Here is a 20,620-nt window from a genome sequence, read left to right on the forward strand (position 1 = left end):
CTTTAAGAAGAATAGTGTATCAATTTCGAGTCAAGAAATATTTACAAAAATTTCAAAAATAGTATCAGACAGAATAATAGAGATTAGATTTTATCATCATCATAGTTCTAATCTTTGCAGAACTTTTCTTTTTTTTTTTTTTTTTTGAGACGGAGTCTCGCTCTGTCGCCCCGCTGGGGGTGCATTGGCGGGAGCTCAGCTCCCGCCAAGCCCCCCCCCTGGGTTTACGCCATTCTCCTGCCTCAGCCTCCCGAGTAGCTGGGACTACAGGCGCCCGCCACCTCGCCCGGCTAAGTTTTTTTTTTTGTATTTTTTAGTAGAGACGGGGTTTCACCGTGTCAGCCAGGATGGTCTCGATCTCCTGACCTTGTGATCTGCCCGTCTCGGCCTCCCAAAGTGCTGGGATTACAGGCTTGAGCCACCGCGCCTGGCCAGAACTTTTCAAAATTAGAATTCATAGCATCAAAATAATCTTTAAGAATTGTATTTTAAATTGTGTTGTTTAACTTCATTTGTATTATGAGATTTTTGAAGAAAAAAATTCCTTTTGAGAATTTTTCACTTCTGTTAGGAAGAATTAAAAGTAGAATATTAATTTGATCAACTCAGATTTTGGAATTGTTTTTTCATGTTCTCATACAAACTATTCAAGCAAGATGGAATATCTGCTGTTACATATATAAAAGGCTGCTGGAACAAAATAAAGACTTTTTACCATACTTGGCAGATTACAATACTAGCCTGGCAGGACTTACTAACAATGAATGATTACCTGCAGAAGATGTTAACTGGCTACTTAAGAAGAAACCAAATTGATGTGTCCTGAGAGGGCAAGCATTTCTCACATGGAACCCAGCATTAAGATTCTCCTGTCATTTAAATTCAAGGGAGATTTTGGAAATCATAAGCACATAATGAAAACTGAGAAGAAGGTTAAAATATTGGAAGTGATTTTTTTTTTTCTTAAAACCAAATCTGTGCTCCTCTGCCATATTTTTATATCCAAAGCTTAAAACATTAAACGTGTTTGTATAAAAGAAATAGTCCATGAAAAAATATTAAATGTGGGCCAGGAGCAGCAGATCACATCTGTAATCCCAGCACTTTGTGATGCCGAGGCGGGCGGAACACAAGGTGAAGAGATTGAGACCATCCTGGCTAACATGGTGAAACCCTGTCTCTACTAAAAATACAAAATTTAGCTGGGCGTGGTGAGCACACCTGTAGTCCCAGCTACTCAGGAGGCTGAGGCAGGAAAATCGCTTGAACTTGGCAGGTGGAGGTTGCAGTGAGCCGAGATTGCACCAATGCACTCCAGCCTGGCAACAGAGCGAGACTCCGTCTCACATAAATAAATAAATAAATGTGCACATGTGAAAGCAATGATCTTTTTTAATTTTACTTTTTATTGTGAAAATTTAAAAACATACATAAAAGCAGAGCGAGAACAGTATCATAAGCCCTCTTGTACCCATCTCCTAGCATTCATAATTATTAGCATTTTGTCATTCTTCTTTTATCTAGTCTCCATCCGTTATTTTTAATCTTAATTATTTTTTCTGGAGTTTTAAAAATAAAATTCTAGATAACAGACAGTTTCACCTATATGAATGTCCACATGAATTTCTAAAAAACAAGGGTTTTATAGAAAACATAGCCCAATACAGTTATCACACTAAACATAAATTTCTAATGGACTTAAATATTTAGTCTATTCAATTTTCTCCAATTGCTTTAAAATGTCTTTACGTTTCAGTTATTAGTTTGTTCAGTTGTTTACTAGCTTGTTCAATCCAGAATCCAAAGAAAATCTACACATTGTATTTGTTTCATGTGTTTTTTAAGTCTCTTTTATCAATAATATTTCACCTTTCCTTTCTAGTTTTTTTTTTTTTTTTTTTAATGTCATTAACCTATTGAAGAAACTGGGTCATTTCACTTTCAGAAATTTCCACCTTCTGGATTTCCCTGATGGCATATGCATAGTGAAGGGCACAACAATCTTAAGACCTTTTCTGAAAATAATCAGAAATATCTTCTTAAAGCAGTACACAAAACTTTGTATCATAGGCTTTTCTTTAAATATGTGTCAAAAGTATTGGCTGGGCATGGTGGCTCAGGCATGTAATCCCAGCACTTTAGGAGGCTGAGGCTGGAGGGCGGGTCACCTGAGGTTAAGAGTTCAAGACTAGCCTGGCTAACATGGCGAAACCACGTCTCTACTAATAATACAAAAATGAGCCCAGCTCGCATGGTGGCACGTACCTGTAATCCCAGCTATCCGGAGGTGGAGGTTACAGTGAGCCAAGATCGTGCCACTGCACTCCAACCTGGGGACAGAGTCAAACTGTGTCTATAAATAAACAAATAAAGTATAATCAGGAAGGACTTTTTTGTCTGGCCTCACATATATGATTGTGTCAGCTTCCAGAGATACCTGAAGCAAGTTCCTGGGTATAAGCTTTCTGCTATATCCTCCTCTCAACCTCTACACATTGCCATGCTCCAGAGATCCATCTCTGCTCCTTTTATCCCTCTGTCTACATTTACTCCTTAGGTAATCTAATCTAGTCCTGTGGCTTTAAGTATCATCTAGTGTATGCTAATTGCTTGAAAAATTCATAACTTCAGCTCTACCATAACTCCTGAATTCTAAGCTTTTATATCCAACTATTCATTTTAAAGTCTCGCTTGGATATGTCACAGATATTTCCAACATAAAATTTATGAAATGCCTACCATGGAATCATTGTACCCCTGCACCCTAATCTGCTCCCACACCAATCCTCTCCAAATCCAGCAAATAATACCATCTTTCATCCTGTTACTTAGATGCCAAATCTTGAACTTCTTAACTTCTTTCTCCTTAGTCCCGGATCTAATCTATTAGTATACCTTGTCAGTTCTACTTACAAAAGATAGTCTGGCTGTGTTTAAATCTCCTTCAATCCTATTATCACCACTCTGGTCCATGCAACACTATTTTTCCCAGCCTCCTGGATTTCTGCAATGGAGTATCTGTAATCTTCGCTTTTATAGGCATTCAACCATAATTGTTCACTCTTGTTTGGCTAAAATTCATTTTCCTTAAAGTAGTTTGAGCAATGTGTAAGACAAATCCAAGAATAGAAAACAAAGATGCAGTAGAGTGGATTAACAAAGCTGAAAATGATTAAAAATGATAACAAAATAGACAAGCCTTTGGTAAACTAATCAAACAAAATTGTAGAAGTTAGAACCTTAGAAAAATGAAGAAAAAATGTTGATATAGCTATAAATAAATACAAAGGACCTGAAAAAGAGAATAATAAAAATAAAAAGTTTTTATTACTAAATAGGAAAATGTAGACATTATGAACAATTTTCTAGGAAACTATAACAACTAATTAGACTCAAGAGAAAATAGAAAATATGAATAGGTTTATTGAAAATCATGCAGTGGGATACTACTTCACACCTAATGAGATATAAATAATCAAAGAGTCAGATAATAACAAGTGTTGGAGAGGAAGTGAAGAAATTAGAACCTTTATACATTACTGTTTAGGAATGTAAAATGGTACAGCTGCTTTGGAAGACAGTTCAGCAATTCTTTTTTTTTTTTTTTTTTTTTTTTTTTTTGAGACGGAGTCTTGCTCTGTCGCCCAGGCTGGAGTGCAGTGGCGCGATCTCGGCTCACTGCAAGCTCCACCTCCTGGGTTCACGCCATTCTCCCGCCTCAGCCTCCGAGTAGCTGGGACTACAGGCGCCCGCCACCACGCCCGGCTGGTTTTTTGTATTTTTAGTAGAGACGGGGTTTCACCATGTTAGCCAGGATGGTCTCGATCTCCTGACCTCGTGATCCACCCGCCTCGGCCTCCCAAAGTGCTGGGATTACAGGCTTGAGCCACCGCGCCCGGCCACTTAAAATTGTTAAACATAGGCCAGGTATGGTGGCTCACGTCTATATTCCCAGCACTTTGGGAGGCTGAGGTAGGTGGATAGCTTGATGCCAGGAGTTCCAGGTGGCCAGACCAGCATGGCCAACATGAAACAGCGTCTCTACTAAAAATACAAAGTATAAGACAGGAATTGTTGCGCTGCCATCCCAGCTACTTGGGGACTGAGGCCACGAGGCTCAGCTTGAACCCAGGAGGCAGAAGTTTGCAGTGACCGAGGTGCGCCACTACACTCCAGCTTGGGTGACAGGGGTGAGGACTCTGTCTCAGAAAAAAAAAAAAAATTGCTAGACACAAAGTTGTCACAGGACCAAGAAATTTCATTTCTTTTCTTCTTCTTCTTCTTTTTTGGCAGAGGCGGGTCTCGCTCGGCTCGCCCAGGCTGGAAGTGCAGCTGGCGATCCGGCTTTCACTACAGCTCCTGCTCCCGGGTTCGCCGTCTCCTGCCTCAGCCTCCCAGTAGCTGGACTCAAGCGCCCGCCCATGCGTGCAGGCACCGCAGGCGGGGCGGTCCCCCTCACCTAGCCAGGATGGTCTCGATCTCCTGACCTCCTGATCCGCCCGCCTCGGCCTCCCAAAGTGCTGGGATTACAGGCGTGAGCCACCGCGCCCGGCTAAGAAATTTCATTTCTAAGTATAACCACAAGAGAAGTGATGGTGTATGTCCACACAGAAGCTTGTATATGAATGTTTATGTCGCATTATTCATAAAGGCCAAAAAGTAGGAACAACTGAAATGTCCATCAATGTCAATGGATCAAAATTGTGGTATACCCATACAAAAAAATATTATTGGTAATAAAAAGAAGTGAGGTACTGATGCTTGCTATAACATGAACAAACCCTGAATACATTTTAGAGCTAAGTAAAAGAAGTCAGTCACAAGAGACCATGTTATGTGATTCCATTTGTAAGAAATGTCCAGAATAGACAAATCCAGAGATAATTAATGACATATTAGTGGTTGCCTAGGGCTGGTGAGGGAATAAAGCATGGGTGGTAATGACCAAAAGGCATGGATTTTTTTTTGGCAGTATGAAAATGATCTAAAATTGACTGTGGTGATGCTTGTACAATTCTGTGCTAAATGCGCTAAATATACTTAAAAAAGTACTAAAAAATCATTGAATGGTACACTTTAAATGGGCAAATTATATGGTATGTGAATTATATCTCAATAACAACTGTACTAAAAAAATCAGATGTCACTTTTTGCTTTTAATACTCTCATAGCTTCTCATTTTATTTATAGTAGATTCTAAACATCTTGCCTTGTTCTTGCCAATCTCTCATCTTCCTGTCTTGCACCCTATACTCGAGTCAGAATAGTCTTCTTTCTGCTTCTAGAACCTCCCAAATGTGTTACTACTATAGTATCTTGGAATTAGCCTTTTCTTCTTCTAGAATGTTCTTCTCATATGACTTCCCTGGTTGTCTGCTATCACACAATTTCACCTTTTCAACTCCCAACCCCTACTTTAGTTTGATGAAATCCTCTTTTCTGGCCCTCCCTTCCAATCTTTCCAATATGTCTTCTGAATTCCAATTTGTGATCAACCACGTTTTCTACATATTTCTATTGGTGAGACTTCCTGAAAAAAATGTCCTTGTGGAGCCTGGACCCTCCAAGCAAATTTTACATTTTCTTGAGGCTCTCTCTCTTCTGTGTAGACATTAAGTTGTACACAATATTTTACAACCTTTTTCTTCTGTTATAGTTGGAATTTAAACACAAATTGTAAACAAGTTATTGGCTTTTAGTGAAGTAATTTGAAAGACTTATGAGTGGGCACGTAGCTTAGGAATGCTAGAATGGTCCCTTTTGAGAAAAGGCATGGCTCTCTTCCGCCCCATAAGAAGCAGGTCCCCTAACCCTCATTCCAAAGGCAGCCTTGCCTAATGGACATGCATTCTGCTGTTGCTCCAATTTACTGTGCTTCCAGTTGAAGGTGCTTCTCCACCTTTGGACTGGTTGATGTAGCATCTTGGGAAACCACAAACTGCAGGGAACACTTAACCTTTAGTCTTCTGCCTGGAGTAGGGAGAGCTGTAACATTTGCTGTGCTTTTAAACTAAAGACCCTTCCTTTTGCTTCTCTACTTTCTGGGCCTAGGAGCATGCAACATAAACTTGCTTTCAATCATATCTTGTGATTCTGATTCTGAATGTGCTCAGAGTACAAACAATTGCTATAGCAACTGGGAAACCAGTCTTTAATCAGATAAAATTTGTATTTCACTATCCCTTATCAGGTGCCCTTTGCCTCTTTGTTGTAACTGAAGTCTGATAGATTCATTTTGAGGAAATTTTTGTGCGTGGTTTGAGGTGGGGGTCCAAACTCCATTCTTTCGTAGGTGGCTGATTAGTGGTTCCCAGTACTATGTGTTGAAAAGACTATTCTTTTCCCATTGTATTCTTCGCACTCTTGTCAAAAGTCTTTTGAAAATAGACACATGGTTTTATTTCTAAACTTTCAATTCTATTCCATTGAAGTATATGTCTATCTTTATGCCAGTACCACACTGTCTTGATTACTGTTACTTCATTATAAGCGTTGAAATCAGGAAGTATGTGTCCTTCACCTTTCCACTTCTTTTTCAATATATTTTGGCTATTCTGGGTTGTTTCTTTATATGTATAGCTTTTCTTTTTGTGTACATATAAAAAATGCACATTTTTTTCCTGTTATGCTACTTAAATGTTTTATATGTTGGAATTTATTTTCCCTACTGTACTCTACTGATGATTGCTGTTTATGGGAAAGTCATTATTTTTTTTCACTGATTTTTAAATAGTACCAAGGCAACTCTTTACTGCTAGCAGTTGTCTCACTGATTCTCTTTGTTAGGCAGTTTTTATTATATGCAAATAATGATCTTTTGTGTCCTTTCCTTTTCTATAGCTACTATTTCTATTCTTGCCTTTTAGTATTGGCTAATATTGAATAATGGTGGTGATAGTGCCAGCCTTATGTAACCTGGCTTGAATGGGGATGCCTCTATCTTTTCACCATTAAGTGTGAGGGATACATCATTGAACTGCATCTTTAAAGGATGCAGGAACAATTCAGATAAGATGAGAGGAGGTATTATGTGGCTTTTGGGGTCATTTGGGATGGGGCATTCCTGTCAGAAGGAGCAGCATGAGCAAAAACTTTAGGTTGAGGGACATTGTGTGGATGTGTGTAGAAAACAGGAAGTAATTAGGTATTGTTGTATCATAAGTTAAAAAGCAGGAAATAGGGAGAGAAGAGACTGAAGAGTTGGCAAGGACCAATCCTAAAGGGCCTTGGTTACATTAAGAAGTTTGGATTTTAATTTTTCGAGATGGAGTCTCGCTCTGTCGCCCAGGCTGGAGTGTAGTGCTGCGATCTCGGCTCACTGCAACCTCTGCCTGCTGGGTTCAATCAATTCTCCTGCCTCAGCCTCTCAAGTAGCTGGGATTACAGGCATGCACCACCACACTCAGCTAATTTTTGTATTTTTAGTAGAGACAAGGTTTCCCCATGTTGGCCAGACTCTTGACCTCAGGTGATCCACCTGCCTCAGTCTCCCAGAGTGCTAGGATCACAGGTGTGAGCCACCATGCCTGGCCTGGATTTTGTTCTTTATATTTTGGAGAATTATGAAAAGATTTCAAGTAGGGAGGTAATATTGTCACTGAGGGACAAAATCGCAAACAGTTTCTTTGTTAAAAGAGTTTTATTTTCATGGCTGCAACATGTTCAATTCAGATAATGAATCATTTGTAGTTCCCAAAACACATCAAGTTCTCTGGTACTTCTTTGACCTTGAGGACATCCCTTTTGTCAGAAAAGGCCCCCATACCCACTCCAGGTCAAATAAAACACGAATATGGGTCTTCTACACCAACTGCTGTCACACCAGGCTGAATCCTAATTATCTACTGCCACTCTTCTGAGTTCTTTGAGGGCATGAACAATACCATTTATTTCTGAAACCTATTGGGGTGCATAATGGAATAAATGAATAAACAAATGAGCAAATGAAGTGTGTTGGCAGGGAGAGTAACGCAGAGGAGCCTAAAGAGATAAGGTCACAAAGACAGTTAATCATAGAGTTAGTTAAAAATCTGATGCCTCAGGTCTCTCTCTGCTCTTTTCCTGTGCCTTAAAGTTGCTGAAGTTGACAAAGGTGCTTTATAGCTTGCACAGTCCTGATGCATGGAAAAGCTTTATTTTATTGTTTGATCCAGCCTTCCTAGGCCGCACCCCTTCAACAGAGGTAAGCTATGGAAATTTTCACCTCCCGATGGGGCTTGCACTTCTTTTCACCCACTGTTTACTGCTGAAAGCCTGAGTAGCTGCGGCCCATCTTTCTGGAGAAAGTAGGAAAAGAAATGTGTGGAAGGGAGCAAGCCGATGATGTAAGAAAAAGTGTTGTAACTTAAGCCTCCAAGTTCAATGATGATCTCAGTAAAATGAGTTTGAGTTATTTTGTTTTTTATTTGTTTGTTTTTCATCTCTGTCACTCTGTCTCCCAGGCTGGAATGCAGTGGTGCCATCTTGGCTCACTGCAACCTCCACCTTCCGGGTTCAAGCCATTGTCCTGCCTCAGCCTCCAGAGTAGCTAGGATTACATGCGACCGCCACCATGCCCAGCTAATTTTTGTATTTTTAGTAGAGATGGGGTTTCATCATGTTGGCCAGGCTGGTCTCGAACTCCCGACCTCAGGTGATCCACCTACCTCAGCCTCTCAAAGTGCTGGGATTACAGGCGTGACCCACCAGGCCTGGCCGAGTTTGAAATCTTTTGACCCCACTGTTTTGATTCTGTGTTTAAGCATATAAACATTTAAATCTAATCTAAACTAACACAAAAGTATGTGTGTTTAGAAAGTGTTTGCCAGAAAAAACTTCATTAAATAAATTTAATATTTTTATTGACTTTCTGCTCATAGTAGCTAATTCTTCCAATTTTTTTCCCCCATATTCAGTGTAGTGATACTGTAGGGAGCAATGTTTCAGTGATGACAAGCTTTTTTCGTATCAAAATTGACTTTTGTATCTACATTGCGTACTGTTTTCCACAGTCTTAATCTCTGCCAGGCTCAGTTTTCTTAGATCAACCTTTTGCAAGATGAAAATTTTATCAACTTTCCTTCTTTCATAATTTTTTAGTTAAATACAAATACACTGTCAGTTTTAGCCATTATCAATTACTCTGTCTTGTTTTCCTACCAAATTTAATTTTCCCAAGTTAATTTGGAGTTTTCTTTCTTTTTTTTTTTTTTGAGAGAGAATCTCACTCTGTCGCCCTGGCTGGAGTGCGATGGCGCAGTATCAGCTCACTACAAGTTCTGCCTCCTGGGTTCACGCCATTCTCCTGCCTCAGTCTCCTGAGTAGCTGGGACTACAGGTGCCCACCACCACGCCTGGCTAATTTTTTTGTATTTTTAGTAGAGACGGGGTTTCACCATGTTAGGCAGGATGGTCTCGATCTCCTGACCTCGTGATCTGCCCATCTCGGCCTCCCAAAGTGCTGGGATTACAGGCATGAGCCACCACACCCGGCCTGGAGTTTTCAATGTTACTGATACAATCTGATCTTCCAATAAGTCCTGTGTGCAGTTATAGCTGTTGCCAGTATTATTATGCTGGTTCTTCTACTAACCTTTCTATGAATTGGGTATAAGATAAATAGTTCGTGTTTACATCTGGAAGCAAAAAGCAAAGATCATTAATGGACAAATGTGAATCTGGGTGCTTGGCTGGTTCAAAATAACAGAATCAAAACATCATGCCTATGGCAAGCTTGTTGACTTTTTTAGGATCAGAAATCTTTGCTTTGTAAATGTGACAGTCTTATGATTCTTACATTTTCTTTTAATCTCCATTTTGTTTTACCTTAAATTTACTAAAACTTCTCTGAGAAGGTAAGTTTTCCTCAGCCCTTCTAAGGGATTTTCCAGCTAGTAGTCTCCCTTATCAAGTTCTACTCTATTGAATTCCTTCGGGGTTGGATTTTGTTTATAACAATAATTTTATTCTTTCCAAATGCCCTTTTGAAATCTCACACTGAGATCCACCAGAAGAGTAAAGATAACATTAGGCTTATTTTTATAATTCATCCCAGACATCCCAAGTGAGAATTAAAAAAAAAAAAACCAACACCTCATTTCTATTTTCCTTTCTCAAAAACACATTACAACAATATTGTAAAACAAAGTCTTGAGGGATTCATTAGTCAAGACATGGGGTGAAACTCTAGGAATCCAGTGGAATCTGGACAACCCAAACCTCCTTTGTAGAAAAGCATTTGGTATTGGGAGTGCTTAAAGTATCAGAAGACTAGAGAGAGGAAAGAACAGATCTTCACCGCATGCCTGTGACTTATTCTTCCACCCTGCACTAATCTTACAATGTGGGCTGCGGTTGGTCTAAGGCTTAAATCAACAAGTACTGTAAAGGTTTTAAAACAGTGCAGACCACACAGTAAGGTGCTCAGCAGGTACTGGCTGAATACTGTAATGGTCCTGCAGATAAAAGCCACAAACTCTGTCCCTAAGGAGCTCCTTTTGGTTGGAATGACTGACAAGCAACAATTACTTCACAGTGCTTATTAAAGGCTGAGATGGGGTTAGCTCAAGTGTCTGTGGAAGCAGACCAGTGGGTCTGCTCGACCAGTGGGTCTCAAAACTTTTTGTCTCTGGACCTCCACACAATATTTGTTACTACAAATAATGTATTTATTAAAAGTATATTTTCCAAATTAATAAAAAGAGTGATATTTAAAATTTTTGCAAATTTCGTCAATGTCTGGCTTAATAGAAGATGGCTGGATTCTCTTATCTGTTTCTGCATTGAATCAGCTGCTATATGCTGTTTTGGTTGAAGGGTGGGAAGAAAATTTGGCCTTAGACACATGCTCCTGGCAAAGAAATGGAGGCTCTTTTGAAAGGTCTTGGCGACCCCTCAGGGAAACCTGGGACCATATTCTGAAGACTGCTTACTGGATATCAAGAATGTTTCTTGGAGGTAGCAGTTTGAGTCTTGAGGTAGACCAGCCATGCAGGGTGAGGGTAACGGAGGTAGTTAATGGTAAGGCTGCTGTGCCGAGCCAGCACAGATATTTGGGCAGAGGGCTCATCTACTCCATCCTACTCTACCATTCTTGAACTCCCAGTCAATTAATAAAAAGTACCTGCGGTTGGGGAGCTGCGCATGAATATTATATTAACTGTGAAGCCTTAGTGCTTATTACGGTCGAGAAAAAGCGCTCCTCTGATTCGCCCCTCCCGGCGGCCCGGAGGTGTGAGCTAGAAGCCCGCAGGCGGTGCCGCGTCCTCGGAAGACAGGGAGGGGTGCGGCAGCGCCGGGGAGTGCTGCAGCCCGGGGCCCCACGGAGGCGCGGCGCTCGAGGCCCCACAGCGCGCAGGCGCGGCAGCGACGCAGGCCGCGGCCCCCGGAACGGTAAACAGTGGGGTCACGTGACGCGGCCCCTCTCCAGCTCCCGCGCCGCCGCCGCACGCCGATGGCTGCGGGGTCTCGCGCCGTCGCACAGTCCCCACGCGGCAAGCGACCTTCGGGCTCAGGGCGGCGGCGGCTGCAACGAGGATTAGGAGGGCGGCGCGGAAGCCAGAAATAGTGTCGTCAGCAGCAGCTATTCCGTCTCAGGAGGAAAAGAGGCTGTGGCAGCGACGCCGACGTCCTGCGCGTACCCCCTCTCCGCGGCACCCACCGGGCCCCCTCCTCCTCCTCTTCGGCGGCGGCAGCGTCCACCATCTTCCTCTTGCTGCCAGTGGTAGCGCTCGTCTGGCGGAGCTGGGTGAGTTGCGGCTGTGGCCGCGGCCAGGGAGACGGGCAATCCTCCCCTCCCCCATCCCCTTCCACACGCACAGCGCCTCCGCGGGCCTCTCCGCCCCTCCCGCGGCGGACTCTCCGCGCTTTTCTCCCGCGCGGCCGAGAGATCGCCTCTCGGGCCTCTTGCGCAACGTTCTCGGCCTACCTGGGCCGCGCCTCTGCCGCCTGTGGACCATTTGGACCGCGGGCTGGGGAGGGAGTCGCAGCGACGCGGTCGCCAGGCGGAGGGTCGGGACCGCGGCCTCTCTCCCGACCACTGGTACCCAGCCGTCTGCCGCGAGTGCGCCCCGCTGCCGCTGAGGCACCGGCGCGCAGGCCCAAGGCACGGCGGGCGCTGCCTGGAAGGCCCTGCTCGAAGGCCCTGCTCGAAGGCCCCCGGATCCGGCTTAGGGCCTCTTCCCTTTCGAGGAGCCCGAGCATGGAGCTTTGGGCCTTGGTTTCGGGAAACTGGGACTGGCCCTGGCTGCTAGGCTGCTCCCTGCCGCTGATTTTTGGAGACGAGAGTTGCTGTTCCATTTATCCACCAGTTAACGCGCGCTTTTGTGCCCGGGACCCAAACTGTCGACTCCTTTTGCTTAGTTTGAAATGAGAAGCCTAGACTCTTGCCTTCCGATAATACATGTAATTTAGTGAACCACTTGTCGATACGTACGTGTTAATGGTGCTAAATAACTGATCACCTGACACGGGGGGCGGGGGCGGTGCGGAGAGTAGAAAGGGAGAGAATGTTGATATCGCGCAGAGTCCTGTGTCCCTCCTTTCCCTCAGGATGTGTTGCCGGGTCAGGTGACCTTTTTCCGTCTTTGGGCTTTTAAATGCCAATTCCTAGAGAGATTGGGGTGGTTATTAGTGCTTTCCAATAGTCACGCGTAGAATATGTTCATGGATTAATGTTAAGTGGCAACACTGCTTTAATATTCTAGTCCTAATCTGCATTACATGTAGAGGTATTTAATTTAAAAAGAACAATTATTGAGCCTTCTCTAAATACTAACTTTACTATCTTAAGTTAAATCTAAAAACCAGTGCAGTAAACTCCATAGGGAGTACTTATACAGTACGTTGTTGTATTTAATTACTATTTTGGGGTGGAACTTGTCTTCCCTTTGTCAAAATGATTGCTTAGGATCTAACAAAACTACACCTCAATCATTCATTTTTTGATTCCTGAATGAAATGTTTGGAACTGTGAAAATATTTGTAGAAAAAGATGTGTGTTTGTGATAGAGCGACATGTTAAGTCAAAGAACCAGAAACTTTTCTATTGTAGTATACTTATGTTTTTGAATTTATAGCTGCTTTCCACAGCACAAAAGGTGTTGTGTAAAGATTATTGTTAAATAGTAATTTTTAACTTTATTTATCACTTAGACCTTTGCCCCCTAATTTTTTCTCTTCATTCATCTGTTTACTGGTTATATATTACCATAATGATTCTTTACTTCATCATCATCATTGTCATTTTCACTGTTATTATTTTACAATACATACCTCATTTTCTGGTGATAGTAGCAGAGTTTAGTGGCAGAGACTTTTAGGAGTGATGATTGCTCTGATTGAGCCACACAATCAGCCCTGAAATTGGCTACTTTTATTTAAAAAGATTGCAGCTTTAGATTTTAAGCTTTTTCAGATAGCTGTACCCGGTGATTTGTCAAAATGATAAAAATGAGCCAGTGATGGGACCAAAGTTTGCCTCTTATGTACATTATTTATAGGTTCATTTATTGAAGAATAGAAAAATGTAGTTTATTTTACTGCTTTTGCATACACCTGAATTAGTTATGTATTCTCTCTTGTTGGGATAGACCTCAGATAACTTTATCATGTTGATCTTACGGTACATTTATATGTTGCATAATCGGAAAAGTCACCTATGAGAAGTGTTTTATGTAAATGTAGGTAAAAAATTGGTTTGATCACATGCACATTTCAAGATAGAAAAATCGAAAGGAATTTGTCTTTAATCATTTCAAACCATGTTATTAAAATTTAAATTTTATTGAGTATTGGAATCCCCTAGGAAAGGTTGACAGTCTTTGACTTTCACTTATGTAATGTATTACTTATAAAAGTTGGGAGGCAGCAAGTGACAATTTGGAGTGTTGAAAAATCAAGAGCTTAGATTTTTTTCATAGTATGAGGCCTATTTGGAAAAACTGGTAAATGAAAATTATACATACAATTCTGTGTTTCAGTTACTAAAATAGATGATGTTTATCTTCCTTAACATGGTGGGATGGTGTTTGCTTTTTTGATGTATTTTGCTTTCTTAAGATCCATTTAAATTTCTCATAAAATCCTTTTTACATATGTTTTTTCTGGAGATAACTTTTCTGTTTTTTAATGAGATTATGAGATTTTTTGGTCAACGTTTAGATTTGTGTGTTACCAATAACTATTTCACCACACAGTGTCAAGGAGTTCAGGATTCTTGGGGTGCTGATTTCTAACAGTTTTTATTCATCCGCATTTCAAGAATTCTTTCTGACAAGTGGCTGCTGGATTTTTTTCTTTTCTGGAAAAGTACGTCTTGGACTATGTTTCTCTTATTTCTTCTTGGAGCACCCTCTCAGAATTCTGGAGTATCTTTTCAGAAGGATAGACACTTTTTCAACTATAAAAATTACTTGGCAAACTGTTAGACATTTATGATACTGTTGCATTTTTGAGAACACAGTCAAAAAATATTCTTTAATTGTTGCCCTTTGATTACACACGGAAAGATATTGAGAGTATTGATGTGATTAAACATACATGAGACCCTAAAACTGTTTCTATTCTCAGTAAAGATATAGACTGGGAAACAAGATTCATGGACATCCGATGTTAATCAGTGTATTAGAGTTAAAGGGGGAAATATCAAGAGTTTTAAAAGGCATTGTATGAGGCATTGCTTTATGCGTGGACCTGACAGTTACTGTCCTGCGTAATGTGTTTAATTTAGACCATTTTTAATGGTATCTTAAAATTTTATGACTATTATACAATGAAGAGTGGATATAGAGAAATAGTTGAGTAAAAATTTTAAGATATTTCCAGAAGTTGCCGGGCACGGTGGCTCAAGCCTGTAATCCCAGCACTTTGGGAGGCCGAGACGGGCGGATCACAAGGTCAGGAGATCGAGACCATCCTGGCTAACACGGTGAAACCCCGTCTCTACTAAAAAAAATACAAAAAGCTAGCCGGGCGAGGTGGCGGGCACCTGTAGTCCCAGCTACTTCGGAGGCTGAGGCAGGAGAATGGCGTAAACCCGGGCGCAGAGCTTGCAGTGAGCTGAGATCCGGCCACTGCACTCCAGCCCAGGCGACAGAGCGAGACTCCGTCTCAAAAAAAAAAAAAAAGATATTTCCAGAAGTTTTAACCTGTTGGCATAATCTAACTTTATTAGACAGTTTTGAAGAGCATGGTAGATTATACAGAAAGGCTGAACTTTAATATTTTAATTCACTTGTAATTTATGTGAGCTGGGCACATGAAAACAAAGTTTTAGACTGAAAATAAATGGAAAAGTTTGTAGCTGATAAATTGCTTTTCCTCTAATGATGTTCATATGCACTGAGGCTAACATTTTGTTTTTTTTATGTGTAGAGGGTGGCTAAGTGCATATTCCTGCTTTATTTTGGAAGAAGGATGAGTCACTTTTGTTTCTAGCATTTTTTAAGATTTCATTAATGATACATTAAAAGCATAAAAATTAATGTGTAGAGTGCATTATAGAGTGTAAAGTGTAGGCTCAGGAATGGGTTCAAATGTGGGAATATTGGGTATGTGACCTTGGGCAAATTATGTAATTATCTGGGTCTCAGTTTGCTCTAAAGAGAAAGGACTAATAATTGCGCGTACCTTACAGGGTCGCTGTGAGGAACTAATGAGATAATGCATACGATACCCAGGGCCTGACGTATAGTGTGTGCCAGGTACATGTTAGCTTGGGCTGTTACTACCTAGGCCATAGTTTTAATGATGAGCTAGGTCCACTACTTTGGTGGTTTATTCAAATTCCTAATGCTTATAATGTCAGTTATGATATAATGCCAATATAGTTGTAAACTTTGAAGTTAACTTATTCTTGTTACTGTTGGCTACTGTAATTCTGCGTTTGCCAGTTTCAACATCTTCTAATCCTTTCCTAGGGCCTTAGGTCTGCTTTGGTCTAAGTTGTCTTTGTGCAGCAGACACCTTGATATCTTCTTTTTACCAGATACGTTTAGAAAAGAAGTTATGATCCTTGCTTTCTTTAATGATGTCTTGCCAATAGATTCTAATTAACGAAACTGAACCAGAATTTGAAGTGGGGGTGTAGAGTAGATGACTAGGTTGAATTGCTTTGTAGAATGGTACTTTGTAGTATTGTGTCATACCACATGATCTAACCACTTACTAATTTTTGACTCTGTCCTCGAAGGATAACCTATGATTCATCTTCAGTGTTGTTATACCATAGTGGTTAAGAACTGACCTTGGTGTAATGCAGAGTGGATTTGAGTCCTGGCTCTGTCACTTATTTATTTGGTAATATTGGGTGTAACTTTGCTATTTAGCCCCTCTCTTGTAAATTGGGAATGATAGTACCTGCGTAATGGTTTGGTTCTGAGGATTAAATGGCATGATGCATTTAATTTGTTTAGCATAATGCCTTGCACACAGTAAACATCCAGTGAATTTAACCTTATAAACAGATAGAGCAGTCATAAGCACATTGACTCTTAAATGAAATTTTCTGGGTTCAGATTTTAGCTCTGTTTTTCCTGTAGGAGATAGCTTAAACAAATAAAAACAAACAACTTTTAGCTCCGTCACCTACTATGGCAAATCATTTAATCTCTTCGATCCTAATTTAATTTTATTTAATCAGGATAATAATATAAGGTTGTTTTGAGGATTAAATGAATAAATGTAGAGCAGAATTTCTTAAACTTGGCACTGTTGACATTTTTGGCCGGATAATTTTGTGTGTGTGTGTGGGGCTGTCCTAGTGCTTTATAGTATGTTTACTAGATGCAAATAGCACCCTTTCCAGTTGTGATGACCAAAAATGTCTCTAGACATGGCAAATATTCTCTGCATGGGCATACTCACCTCTGATTGAGAATTATAGATATAAAGCATGTAGAACAATGCCTGTCTTGAAGTTTGAGCACAAGAAGTTTTGTTTTATCATTATTATTATTAGTAGTTTTGTTCTTCTGCTACTGCCTATTAGGAATTTGTTTTTAGTAAGCATGCCTGATGAAATTGCTTAATTTAAACGATGGTACAGGGGCTGAAGGCATCAAGTGTGCTCTGCTTTTAAGACCATTGTACTTCTAGGACTTTGTCTGGATTGCTCTTCAGCATTTATGCATTGGTAACTACCTCACTTCAGAACGCTGTGAGGCCTTCACTTACTATGATAGACCAATCTCCCATCACCACCACTATTACTATTGCCCTGTATAACTTTTCGTCAGAGATATTAGTCTCCTGATATATTTGTACTCCCCTCACACCACCCCCCTACACACACACCCACAGACACAAATGTGGACTACGTGAGAGTGTACTTCATCTTAGTACATAACCTCTTTGGCCTTTGATAGCCTTAGTGATTTATTGTTAGGCGTGTATGTGTGTGTGTGTGTTTTAGGAAATAATAGAATTCATAGGTTTACTTTGAAGGTGTTTTTAAAAAGCTGGGATAGAGAATTTTAATTTGCTCTTAAAGTGAGTTTTCATAAAGTGTAATTTTTTTTTTTCGAGATGGAATTTTGTTTTTGTCGTCCAATCTGGAGTGCAATGGTGCGATCTTGGCTCACTGCAACCTCTGCCTCCCAGATTCAAGCTATTCTCCCGCCTCAGCCTCCACCACGCTCAGCTAATCTGTTTTGTCTTTAGTAGAGACGGGTTTTCGCCATATTGGTCAGGCTGGTCTCGAACTCCTAACCTCAGGTGATCTGCCCGCTTCGTCCTCCCAGAGTGCTGGGATTACAGGTGTGAGCCACGGTGCCTGGCCTAAAGTGAAATTTTTTTTTGCTGTTGACACTTTCTAAATCTCATCTTTTTGCATTCTATTAATACTTGAAACACTTATAAAATAATTAGGCTGTTTTGTTAGTATAAACTAAACCTGGCTTCAGTATAATTCTCTGAGAATTACAGATGAAACATATTTTAAAGCAGGAAATATCTTTGGACTCAGATTAAATTTTATTTGGCAAATTAGTACTAATTATTTTTAGTTGTATTCTGAGTCTTTATAAATAGTCCATTAGGACCAAACTCAGCCATTTGTAATTAAGACATGGTGTTCCATTTGCCTGGAATATCCTCTGAATCTTTAGGATCCAGCTTACACATCACCTGCCTAGCCTTTGTTAGCTTCCTCAGTTTTACCTTCGTCTGTGATACTATTCGCAGCCCTTCAATACGGCACTTAGCATTTTGTTGTGATGTTTATATGTGTTGTATTTGTTTATATATATTTATGTTGTTTTGAATTGTGAGTTCTTTGACTTTTTGATGGGTTCGTTTCACTAGACTTAAAATGCTTTGTATTAGATGCTTAATACATGTATGAGTAAATGAATAATTTTGAATTATGCAGATTATTCATTTACATGCTTAGCTGCATATATTCTGTTGTCTGTAAACATGAGTTTACCCAGAAACAATTTCTGACTTTAACATGTATATTCCCAAATTACCAATACTGATTTAATTGGATATACACATAACATTAGCCATTTAAAATTCACCCTATATAGGCTTATTATGTTTTATTAAATTTAGAATGCCAAATATAGGGGAGCATTTAAGTAGAATTTTAGTGTTAAGAAACAGAGATTTGTTTAAATTAGACCATTTGTTTAATTAACAAAGATACTAAATTGGCTCCTAATTTACCCCCTTAATTAGATCCAATTGTCTTTGTTAGCCACATTACTAGGTATCCCAGAATGTTCTTAGTTTTTTTTAAGACTTTATTTTGTAATAATTTTATATTTATAGAAAAGCTGCAAAGGGTGTGTAGTGTTTCTGTATACCCTTATCTAGTTTCCCTGATTATTAACATCTGACATAAAGCTAGTGCCTTTATCAGAACAGATATTGTTATTATTGGTGTATTACTGTTAACTAAATTACAGACTTTATTCTGATTTTACCAGTTTTTTTTGCTACTGTCCCGTTTCTGTTCCATGATCTAATCCAGGGTACCACATTGCGTTTAGTAGATTAGTGTATCCATTACAACTGAGTAAATATTTCTACATTTGGCTAATTTGTTTGCTTATTTAGCATTAGAGTTACTTTATTTTTGAGACTGATCACTTTATATCTGAAACTGATTTTTAAAAATGAATTATATCTCCAATAAATGTTACTTTCAAGGGAGTTCTTTTGGATGGCTACATACTGTTCATTTTTGGCATTTTCTCTTTGGAATTACGTCCAGAGCCAGTTGGAACCATGTAAGAAAAATTATTCTCACTCATTTATAATAATTTTTCTTAAAACGTGTCCCACGAAACACTAGGATTATGATTTGTCCTGTGGAAATTGTCTTCTTTGGACTCACAAATGTGATAATGCTTTATTACTATGTTCTTAGAATATTCCCATTTTCATTAGCCTACTAAACGTGTCTCACACAATGGTAGCTGCTTAGTAAACATTTGATGAATAAATAAACAGTATCGTTAAAGAAATGTAACTTCAGTCTGTCTCCACTTGTGACTGTGGAAACCTTTTTCCTGATAATGCCTGTTTCAATCCGGGGAAACATGCTTTATAAGTCGTAATAGTTTTGACTTAAAAACAGTACTGGAAAGCTTGACCCATTTTATTTACAATATGCTTTATTTAAAAAAAATTGATCTTCAAGAAATACGTTACAGGCTCTGAAGCCATGAAAGGGTTTTGGGATGGTTTCACTCATAGCAGTATTATTGAAAACAAACAAAAAAATTGCTTGTTGATGACTAGTTATAATTGCCTGATCTTCATTATAGCTGTGTGATCTTGAGCTTTGTGACCATAACTTCTGAATGTTGTGAATGTTCCCATCACTTGAAAGCTCACAGCGTATAATTGGTACAATAGGAAGACCTCATAGGAAGTTTGCAGAATTTGCTAGCCTCATGTTGCTGTGGTAACAAGTGCATTTACTTTTTCAGTAGATTCAGCATATCATTTTTTTGAAGGAAAGTTAGCCATTTGTTTCTAGAGCTGAAACTACCTTTTTTCTTTTTGATTGATCTGAGAAAAAAGATTACTAATTGGGATGCAACTCTCTGAAGTGGAGGTGGCTTTGGCTTGCAGTACTGGATTCCAGCACATTCAGATAAATGAATTCATTGGTAGTTCTACTTAATTTTGTAAACATTTAGTAAATATTTTCATAAATTATTTTTAATTACCAGAATTTAATATACTAAAATTTTTTTTGGAACCTGAAAACATATAAGGCGGAAGTATTGGTGATGTATGATAATTGAGACTTTCTTTGGCGCTGAGATCATATAGTGTGGTAGGGAATTCTTAAAGGAACTTGTCCTGAGATTTCTTCAGCATTGCTAGCTACAGTTTTCTGTCAGTTGAGAAAATGCATGTAAAATAAGCAGCAAGTCTGTAGTTAGCATTTTCTTTCAGTGCTTTATTAACATTTCAATGTAAATAAATGGAAAAAAATGAGAAGAGATACCGAAACTCTTCTACTTAGAAGGGCATTAACTTTTGTGAGACAGGAAATTTCTTTTCTTTTTTTTTCTTTTTTTTAAATTGAGGTATAATAAATGCATTCGTTAAAAATGAACAGATTTCTGAAACCGTTATCGCAATCAAGATTTAGGACATTTCCGTCATCTCTCAGGTATCCACG

At 39.6% G+C, this 20,620-nt stretch overlaps 1 protein-coding gene across 5 annotated transcripts in view; it reads left to right on the top strand.

The window, feature by feature from the left end:
• Window positions 1-11,381: 11,381 nt before the first annotated feature.
• PHF3 (PHD finger protein 3) overlaps window positions 11,382-20,620 on the top strand; it is an 86,254-nt gene continuing 77,015 nt past the window's right edge. For 2 of the 5 annotated variants that reach the window (XM_021936785.2, XM_021936783.2), the window contains exon 1: window positions 11,392-11,725. The gene's annotated coding sequence lies outside the window, so the exon portion shown is untranslated. Of the gene's footprint in view, window positions 11,726-12,060; window positions 12,409-20,620 lie in introns of those variants that run through there. The other 3 variants (XM_009205435.4, XM_031667685.1, XM_021936784.2) reach the window with 3 other exon arrangements.

The sequence above is a fragment of the Papio anubis genome, chromosome 6 (genome assembly GCF_008728515.1).
Source record: "Papio anubis isolate 15944 chromosome 6, Panubis1.0, whole genome shotgun sequence".
Classification (NCBI taxonomy): domain Eukaryota; kingdom Metazoa; phylum Chordata; class Mammalia; order Primates; family Cercopithecidae; genus Papio; species Papio anubis.